The following is a 10,428-nucleotide window of genomic DNA, read 5'->3' on the forward strand; positions in this document are numbered from 1 at the left end:
TCAGGCTAAATAACCATAGCCCTCTCAGCTGTTCCTCAGAAGACTTGAGATCCAGACCCTTCACCAACTTTGCTGCCCTTCTTTGGACACACTCCAATGTCCTTCTTGTAGTGAGGGGCCCAAAACTGAACACAGGATTGGAGGTGTGGCCTCAGCAGGGCCGAGTACAGGGGGACAGTCACTGCCCTGGGCCTGCTGGCCACACTATTTGGGATACAAGCCAAGATGCCATTGGCCTTCTTGGCCACCTGGGCATACTGCTGGCTTGTGTCCAGCTGGCTGTTGACCAGCACCCTCAGGTCCTTTTCCACTGAGAAGCTTTCCAGCCACTCTTTCCCCAGCCTGTAGCACTGGCTGGGGTTGGTGTGACCCAAGTGCAGGACCCAGCACTTTGTCTTGTTGAACCTCATACAGTTGTCCTCAGCCCATCAATGCAGGTCCCCCTGCAGAGCCTTCCTACCCTCCAGCAGAACAACACTCCCACCCAGCTTGGTGTCGCCTGCAAACTGAGAGTGCACTTGATGCCCTCATACAGATCATCAATGAAGATATTAAACAGGACAGGCCCTAATACTAAGCCTTGGGAACACCACTAGTGACTGGATCCAGCTGCCAACTGGATGTAACTCCATTTACCACCACTCCCTAGATGTGGCCATCCAGCTGTTTTTTTATTTATCACCTGTCCACACCATGGGAAGCCAGTTTCTCCAGGAGAATGCTGTGGGAAACAGTGTCAAAGGCTTTACTACAAGTTTAGGTAGGAGACATCTGCAGCCTGAGACCTGCATGGCTACATATTTTTGTGGGAGCTCTGTCTGGGTTGCCACATCCTTTCTGGTGTGCACAGAGGATACAACTTTTGGACATTGTTTTGCTCAATAATGTGAGAACACAGGAGCATTCAAACTTTCCTTAGTGCTAAATCTCCTAAAGCTTCACATGAAGACGTAAATTGATAGTATGTTTTTAACAACTGCTATAGAAACTGCTGTAGGTGATAAGCAGGGGGAGATCTTTATCTTGATATATAGATACATGTATAGAGAGATGTATCTATATCTGGAGATAACAAAGCCGAGTGTTGTCCTTCCTCACTCACTGATTTGCATGATTCAGCTCAGTTGGGCAAAAGCAGTCAGGGATGGCCTCATTTGTTAATAGCTCTCCCTGACAGTGCACAGAATTATCCCCTGGTCCTCAATACCACTCTTGTAAAGTATGTCGGTGCCTGACTGCTAGTCAGTTAATGATCAGTCTCTTTGGCTGGTGTTCACCCAGCAATGCAAAGTGGCTAATCAGTAGATCTGACCTAACTTATGGCTGTATTTCACTTGCTTTACATTGACGTGTAGCAGCACAAAGCAACCAGTGCCTGCTCATGAATCTGGCTCAAAATTTCAGATGGTTTTCAGCTGAGCCAAGATTCCTCATATATATATCTTTATGTTTTGGGGAGCTATTATGCTACCTTTCTTATGTCTTCTCATTGGGTTTCTTCACAGGCTTTCTGGTTAAATATGCACATGTAAAAACTTTGAAGAAATTCTCACACAAAAATCAGTGTTGAATTGGAGTCGATATTAAGAATGTTTATCACTAATTTAACTGAAAATAATCCCGGAAAAGATGTCAGCTGCATCCAGCGATGGCTATTCTCATCAAAATCAGGCTTCCCTTTTTCACAGATTTGGTCATATCTGCAACTGATGAACTGAATGTCAGGACCTTAATGGGCACTACCAAAGAGACTAAAAGTAAATATGTATTCTTGCACTGAAGTCTGTTAGATGTTTTATTTTTCTGAGTTAATATTTCAAATGCAAGAATGTTTTGAATTCTAAACTGAGGTCTGTTTTGTTTCTATACTATTCCTTGATCTGTGGATTACAAAACTCATTAGGAAATAAAAATCTAGGTACAGAGAAAAAAACCTCTTGGATTACATTAGTCTTTTTTACTAGTCTTAATAAAGCAGGCAATTTGTTGGCAATTACAAAGTGTTTAGTTTAGTTAAACCTATATTCAGTCCTGCATATCAAGACAATCTGACGATTGAAGATTTCTGTATGTCCATTCCTCAACCCAGTCAAGCCAACCGAAAAATCCCAGTGCTTGGCCCGTTACAAGCATGCTAAATTGAACTTTAAACTATGTCATATTACTCCTTGAAGCTATATTACGCTTTGATTGCTACAGTGTCTAAAATGAAAATCGTAAGGATGATACCTACTGTGGTACTCAACCAATTCTATAGCTTCAAAGGTTATATCTTAAGTCGATTTGTTTTAGAAGATTAGCCTATCAATAATGCTAGCATTAATGAAAACAATATCCTTCTGCCCTATAAAGGGCTTTCTTCCATGTCTAGTCTGCCTGCCTCCTTCCTCATATCCAAGAAATGCTTCCAAACATCAAGAATTCCATAGTCCAAACTCCATTTAAATAATTTATTATCAATGCAATTTTGAATGCTTGCTTTTGAAACATTCCACATTTTCTCTGCCTTGAGTGTTACAGTGCCCTTTATTCTTTTAGACTAATACAAAGAGCTCGCTCAATATGCTTGAGTGTTCTGGTCTATCAGAATGATATCTTATCCTGGCAAATGTCCAGCTGGTACTTCATTTAAATTTACACAAACCATTAGGATTTTGAACTCCCTTCATTCAATTTTCATCACACAAACCCATGTTTGTACCTCAGTGCCAATACACAACCTGCCTACAACACTTTGAAATTAAGGATAGTTAGCTTCAGAGCATGCCATCAAATTATAAATTGTAATTTATCTTAAAGGTGCAACTTGAATAAAGCTCAGTTTGGCAGACCAGAGACATTATGACCTCATACTTTGATTTTACCTGTCAGGTGTTGTTGCAGTGTTGTTCTGGCTAGTGTCCCAGGCAGACTCCTAAGAAGACAGAACACAGCTCTTAGATTGTGTGCACCTTTTAGACTTCGAAGCTCCACGACTTTCTCTTGTATTTGATGTCCTGAGGTTACCAAATGGAGACAAAGTCAATCCGTCTTTTCCTGACACTTTCTTGTTGAGCTGCTTCTTTCCTATGTCTGCAGTACAGTTTGTTATCTTCTAGTTACACAGGGTAGAGTCTTATCCAGAGTTAAGAGTACAGTTCAGACAACTTGCATAAAGCTATAATAAGTCAAGCAGAGTATCTAGTATGTTTTACTGCACATTAATGAGAGACATGACTAAAGAGTTTCAGATATCTCTCTCTTCTTAACTGTGAAATAGCTTTTCTCCAACAAATAAATCCAATCATTTTTTTTCTTTCAAAGAATTGAACTACAGCTAGAACTACCGAATTTGTTTAAAGTTTTCTTACATGTGCAGCTAACAAATATTCTGCTGTTAACATATAAGCTAGCAACTCACATTATTATTTTCTTTATCTACTTAAGTACTTCCTCAAGGATAAGGGAAATGCCTTTATTGTGTATTCTACTGATATAATAAAAATTACATTCAACACTTCATTCTTAGCAATATTTATGAATATTTATATGAAAATGGTAGTAGTTAAATGGACTTAGCGAGAAAAAATTTGGACATTAAAATTCTCTGGAATGCTACATAATTTTCAATTAATTAAATATAGAAGCTTCTAAATAGTCTTTTCATAACCGTAGTCTTCAGGAAAGTGCAATTCTTTTCTGAACTATCTAATTTAATAGAATATGTATAAAGACTTTATTCTGGGAGAGGTACATTAAGGCACTGCATGTCCTTATCTGTTTTGCAAGTGGTAACGAACAAACTGAGACAGAGATCTGGTTGGTATGTTTGAAAGCATAAATCAGAAGCTGTCACGCAAAGCTGACTTAAAGCTTGTGCTTACACTGCCTTGATCCTGGGGTTTCTTTGAAGATTTCTTTACAGAGCTGTAAAAGAGCATTCTGAGGGTTAGTCAAATGTATGTAACAGCTACAGATGATGATATCTCCAATGCAGAATTAATCATAGAATCATAGAATCACAGAATATGTTGAGTTGGAATGGACCCATCAGGATCATTGAGTCCAACTCCTGGCCCTGCACAGGACACTGCAAGAATCACACCCTGTGCCTGAGACTGTTGTCCAAATACTTCTTGAATTCAGAGAGGTTTGGTGTTGTGACCACTTCCCTGGGGAGCTTGTTCCAGTGCTCAACCACCCATTGGGTTAAAAACCTTTTCCTGATATCTAACCTAAACCTCCTGTGACTCAGCTTCATGCCATTTACTCAAGTCCTGTCACTGGTCACAAGAGTGAAGAGATGGGAACTTGCCCCTCCACTTCCCCTTACAAGGAAGACTGCAATGAGGTCTCCCCTCAGTTTCCTCTTCTCCAGGCTGAACACACTGAGTGACCTCAGCCGCTCCTCATATGGCTTCCCCTCAAGGCCCTTCACTATCTTTGTTGCCCTCCTTTGGATGCTCTCTAAGAGCTTAATATCTTTCTTATATTGCAGTGCCCAAAACTGCACACAATATTCAAAGTGAGGCTGCACCAGTGCAGAGCAGAGTGGGACAATCCCCTCCCTCGACTGGCTGGTGATGCTTTGCCTGATGCACACCAGGACATGGTTGGTTCTCCTGGCTGTGAAAAATTTGAGATTTTTCAAATTCTGTTTTGTATAACTACATTGACTTTTTGTTTTGGTTTGGTTTTTTGGGGTTGTTTTTGGTTTTTTGTTTTGTTTTCAGCAGCCAGAAAGCAGCAGTTTAGCTTGGGAGTGGAGCTTTTGCATTACTGGTGTGATGCAAAAGCCTTTGCATCATTAGCCCTGCAGCCTTATGGTCATTTGCAGGCTAGACAGTCCCAGACAAGCTCTGAGGAGAAGCTGCCTTGTAGAGGTGTCATCTGACCTCAGTGTTCAGCTTCCAGTGATGGTGATCTGGGATGATCATTGCAGTGGTTTTTTTCCACAGCACTGTTTTTTGCATTTAAATCATCTTAAAAATAGCAGCACTGTAAGGTTCAATAGTCTTTTATTTGAACAGTTTTTCTTGAATCCTGTCTTCTACTTCAGCAATTACCTAACAGGAGGAATCAATAACAATCCATGTTGACTGACAGGTTCCTCTGGGAGATTTCTACTTCTCCCAGACCTAGAGCACCTGTCAGTGCATAGGCTCGCTACAGACAGTGCTCTGAACCTGCAGGCAAAGCCTGAGGGTACACTCCACATTAATTAAAGAACTTCATTATTCTTTCTCTCTCTCATTTATGTATTAATTTTGAAATTAGTATTTAAAATTTATTTTGAAAAAGAAGCTCAGTAAAACACATTTACCCAATATTGAGTCTACACAGACCAGCCCTGTACTTGGCAGCAATATAAGACCAAGTGGAAGGGTGGGAAGAGAGACAAATGGGTGGTAAGGTGCAGTGCATGGTTATTTAGGGTACTGGCGTTGCAATAACCTTAACACGGTGGCGAGGAAATTGTCTTCTCCTCAAGGAAAAAGCTTCCTCAGCTGGCCTTGATTCTGAGCCCACACAGAAATGTGTTCTAGTAGCTGAATCTGATCCCTCTGCTTTATTTTTTCCTTTTTGTTGTTTGGATTTTATATTTTGTATTCAATTTCATGAAAATGAGCAGGGAAAAAAAAAAAAACACAAAGGAAAAATGGAAAATGTAACACTGGAGCTGGAGGCAGAGGATACTGACATGGTTTATGTCATGAAGCGTATAATCTTTTGCCAAACTGAAACAACGCAAATAATTCTAAGCCAAAAAAAGGTGAGATCTCTTACCAGCACTCCTGGATGCTGCACCTTCATTAAATTTTTCATTCTCTTCCTTACCTAGAATAATGTGGAAACTGGGATAAAAAGGGACTCCTGAGGTTTCTCATAGAGATCTCTTATCTCAGAATATTTCATAATGAAAATATAGTGAGCTGATATGGAATGCCTTTTAAGAAAAATTTGAAATTGTTTTGAATATTTAAGTACCCATGTCTTTGTATATATAACTATAAGCAGTGAAATAGGTTTTTTACTACGGACAGAAAAGGCATTCTTCTCATGGACTTATCATCTCTGTGTGTTCTTTTCTGATAGAAGGTTGGTTTTCTCCTTCACTACTTCTATTACATCTGAAAAAATCAGTACATCTTCAATATCATTTTTTCTTGCTGATCCCACAATGAAGACACATTCACCCTTTCCCCATCGTTAGTCAAAGATAATGCCTGTAAGTCAAATTCTGATCTCAGAGTAAATCTGAAGGAATTCATAAAAGAGATTTACAGTGAGAAAAATTGAACAGCACTTTTGATCCGAAGGCAGCTTGTGGAATCCAGCCATTGCAGTAGGTGTGCTGACTTGACATGATGTTGGAGCACTGAACTAAGCATGGAACTTGCTTAGGGGCTTTAATTCCAGTATTTCATTTTTCACTCTGACAGCCTTAAAAAAATGCTATGCAGGAGCAGGAAGCTATGTGACTTTCAGCCATATTCCCTAATCAGATTCCAAATGCTTTAAACATTGCTGTAAAGTGTGAAATCTCTGCTGTTCTTCCTTTGGCACTAATTCCACTGGAAGCCTGCCACGTGCATGACACAAAACCAGGAAACTCAACCTCTTGTCAGATTTTAACACTTGAAAACAACTACAAGAGAGAGCATCAGTGAAAGTGAAAATCAAGCAAGAAAAGAGTGAGGCATGACAGAAAAGGAAGTTGGGGGATGGAGCCGGCAGAATTAGCAGTATGGAAGACTAGGTAGAAAGACAAATCCCAGACATAAAGACAAGGAGGAAAAGAAAACAGGAGGGAGAAAGAAGGAACACAGGTGAAGGAAAAGAAACAACCAGGAAGATGACAAAGAACAGAGAAGGAATGAGGGAGTAAATTAGGCGGGATAAAGGCACAAAATGAAATCAGGGAGCAGACATGAACAAATAGCATTGAAAGTGAGATACTTGTTTTCTCTCCTATAGCCCCAAGGGAGCTTGGCTTGTTAAATGAGGTATGTATGTGTTCAACCCTGTAACCAGCCAGATCTTATGCTGATGTCAGCAAGAACTGGCAGCTGAAGACAGAGATTGTTTCTGTTTAAAGGAGCCTCAGCAATACATACCTTTTCCCCCTCAGGGGGCTCTGGCTTTGCCCAAACAAGTCCCTCCTTGGCAGAGGATGTGCTGGACATCTACCTCAATTCACCTTGATGGGAGCAGACAGGGAAAGATTTAGCCTCAGATTTATGTAGTTGCCAAGGGCAGCTTCTCTCCAGTTCCTTTGACCCTGGAGATCCAAATTCACAGATGCTAGTGAGCCTTTTCTTCCTCTGCTTCCTTTATAGATGGTTCAAAGAAAAACTCTGGCTTTACCATTTTGAAACATTTGGCCTGTAGGAGACAATCTTTCACCATTTGTTAGGCTGGAAACTTCCACAGGTTCCTCAAGTCCAGACGCAGGGTGTGAACAGCTTTCCAGTGTCTGAAGCAATCACCTGGCATACCCTCAATTTAGCATTCAAAAGCAGTTTTAAGCACACCACTCCTGTGAGATGTATAATAGAATTAAGTATTGGTATTGTTTACTAACAATCTGATCCATCTGAAATTAATTATTCTCTTCAGTCTTAAAGAAGAGAATAATTGCCACCATGTGCCACCATGCCTGGAAATCTCAGTAAAAGGAACAGAAATATTTAATGAGTGTTGAGAATGTTCTTTTAGTCCTACCAATTATCCTTCACACCTCAGATTACCTCAGAGAGAGTCTGAATAGAAAAAGAAGGGAAACTTATACTTTAAGAGTTTTCTTTGATAAAGCAGAGGACTTAAAGAAACTATAGAACAACTTTTAAATTTACTACAAAATCTGAAAGGATAAAGGCTGTGCCCAAACCATGAGAATGAATGATAAGTAAGAAGTTACTGAAATAATTATTTGATAATTGCCAAGCATCTGAAAGTAAGTGGTTTGATAATTTCATTTCAGTTCATAGAGGACAAATATAAAAAATAACCCACTATGGTCAAATTTTTCTTGATCTTACACACACAGCTACTGCTGCTGTGCTATAACCTGCAAGAGTTATGTGCACAATTCTCTGTCTAATGTGTTTGGAGCCAAATTTGCACAAATCGGCAAATTATGGCCCCAGAAAGACTCCTGGACTTAGTCACCACCATGTTACTCGAGATTCATGACAGTATATCCCTGCTGATGTCAGGGCCATTCTAGCTGTGTGAAACCTGAAGGATATGGTGATAAACCAACTCTCATAAGTACCATAGTTTCCTAAAAGGTAACACAATACGTTTAGGTCAGGCTTGTACATGCAAGGAAATGCAAACTCTTTAAAATGGTTTTTAGGCTGTCTGATATTAGAAAATAATATAAATCTCTAGATGTGGTCCCTCTCTGTCCCAGCCCTTTCTAAATCAGAATTTCACACTCCTACCTCCACACACTAGTAAGAGAAGCATGGATTGTCAGGAGCCACTGATAGTTTTTTGATAGCTTGGGCTGCCCCTGAGGCTGAGCAAACACCGGCTGGAGAGGCAGTTCTCACTATCACCAATCTTACTGTCTTTATTATAGGGTCTGAAAGCAGCTTTCATTTTTCACTATCTTGGGGGGGCTTTTTTTGGGTTTTTTTTTTGTTTGGTTGGTTTTTTTTTTAATGTGTGTGTTTTGTTTTGTTTTGGTTTGGTTGGTTGGTTTTGGTTTGGTTTTTTTTGTTTTTGTTTTTTTTTGCAGTGCAGCATCACATAGAAACCCAGGCAGGATTTGGGCCTCGTTATACCATGTCAAAAAACCCCACAAGTCAAATTCCCATGAATTGATTTAATTGTGTTAATTTTGTTATATCGGTGCAACCCAAAGAGATGCACCATGCTGGAATAACATGCGCTTATTCTAGTGCAATTTTATACTTACGTAGTTTTCCTTTTCATGAATAAGAATTAAAAGGTGGCTTATCTACAATATAATGACAATCATTTTCATGGAGAGTTTTTTGAGCTCAAGCAGTGACAAAGTGATTACTTAATTGCTCAAGATGCTGATAATGCAGCAACTGGCTTAGGTTTGATGTGCACAACAATGGTTCAAGTATTGACTAAATGGCAGGTCTTCATAGGGATTTACACAGCAGCAGCCTATTCTTAAATAACCTTGTATGTGAATACCTTTTTTCAGGAACAACTGTGATTTTTCCCTGCAGCAAGAATTTTCACACAAAAAGATACTTAAAAAATGCTACCATCCCCTTTCACATCTTCTTTATTATGAATAAACTTTTAACTGAGAAGTCATGAATGCTGGAACATTTATACCATATATTGAAATATATTACTTCCACAAAGCTATCAGCATAATATCATCTTCAATATCATAATCATATTGTGAGCACTTCTCTTGTACAATGCTACAAAAAAAAGTCAATTTTAAGATAATAAGAGACAAAATACTAGCTAGAGAGTGAATACCTGATGTACAAAGATACAATTATATTGCCCATCTCTTCTGTCTCAAAAATGTGTTTACATTAGCTCAGCTGAACTAAAACAGGGTGCAAATAACTATTCTGGAACAACTGTACTTCTAGATGAAATTAAACCTAGAACTAGGGGAATTCAGAATGATGGTTCATTCATTCTTACTCTTTCTTTCCCTGAAACGCTTTTTAAAAGACTGCTAATACTGATGCCATTAAAATGTTGTCATTCAAAGTTTCTAGGTCATGTGCCATACAGTGAGAGTCTAAGTCATGTGCCACAGAAAAGAGAGATGAGTTTTCTGAGTTCACATGGGTACCACTGGATGACAAAATATCTGGCTATGGAATACTCAACTTTGTCAGTTTGTATCAAAGTCTTCCCAAATCTCTTCAGCATCTGACTAATGCACACACCTCTTCCATGTGCTTTCCTGCATTGTCATTAAATAATGCCTTCTATCACATTCATTCGCAAAGATGACATGGGATGGCTTGATGGTTTCAGTGATGTTCTCTTGTGCTTCTATTTGAGGACAGAACAAGGTGTGAGGAAAATATCCTTTCTTTCCTCGTCGGTGTTATTCAAGAATGAGACCCACCCTTGCACAAACCCGTGGGCCCTAGGAGTAACACCATGACCCATCCACCTGAACTTTTGAATGCACCCTCTGAATCACATTTCAGCTCCCAAAATAAGGATGTGTTGGGAGCTTGGTGGGAAACAGGTCCAATGCTGCTGGGAAAACATGTTGATTTTTGAGCACTGTGGTTTGGTGATGGCCTTGAAGCAGGAGATCTGGAACACAACAACCAGAAAGATTACTTGTCTGCTAGGGATAACATTTGTGGCTGGCAGTTGCGATTCCTCTGACTGATTAGAAATGGTTCTCTCCAAGAATGGTTCCTGAGGGATTACAACATATCCCAGCCTTTGTAACCATCACTGGAAGTTCCGTTT

This window comes from Pseudopipra pipra, chromosome 5 (genome assembly GCF_036250125.1).
Source record: "Pseudopipra pipra isolate bDixPip1 chromosome 5, bDixPip1.hap1, whole genome shotgun sequence".
In the NCBI taxonomy this organism is placed as follows: domain Eukaryota; kingdom Metazoa; phylum Chordata; class Aves; order Passeriformes; family Pipridae; genus Pseudopipra; species Pseudopipra pipra.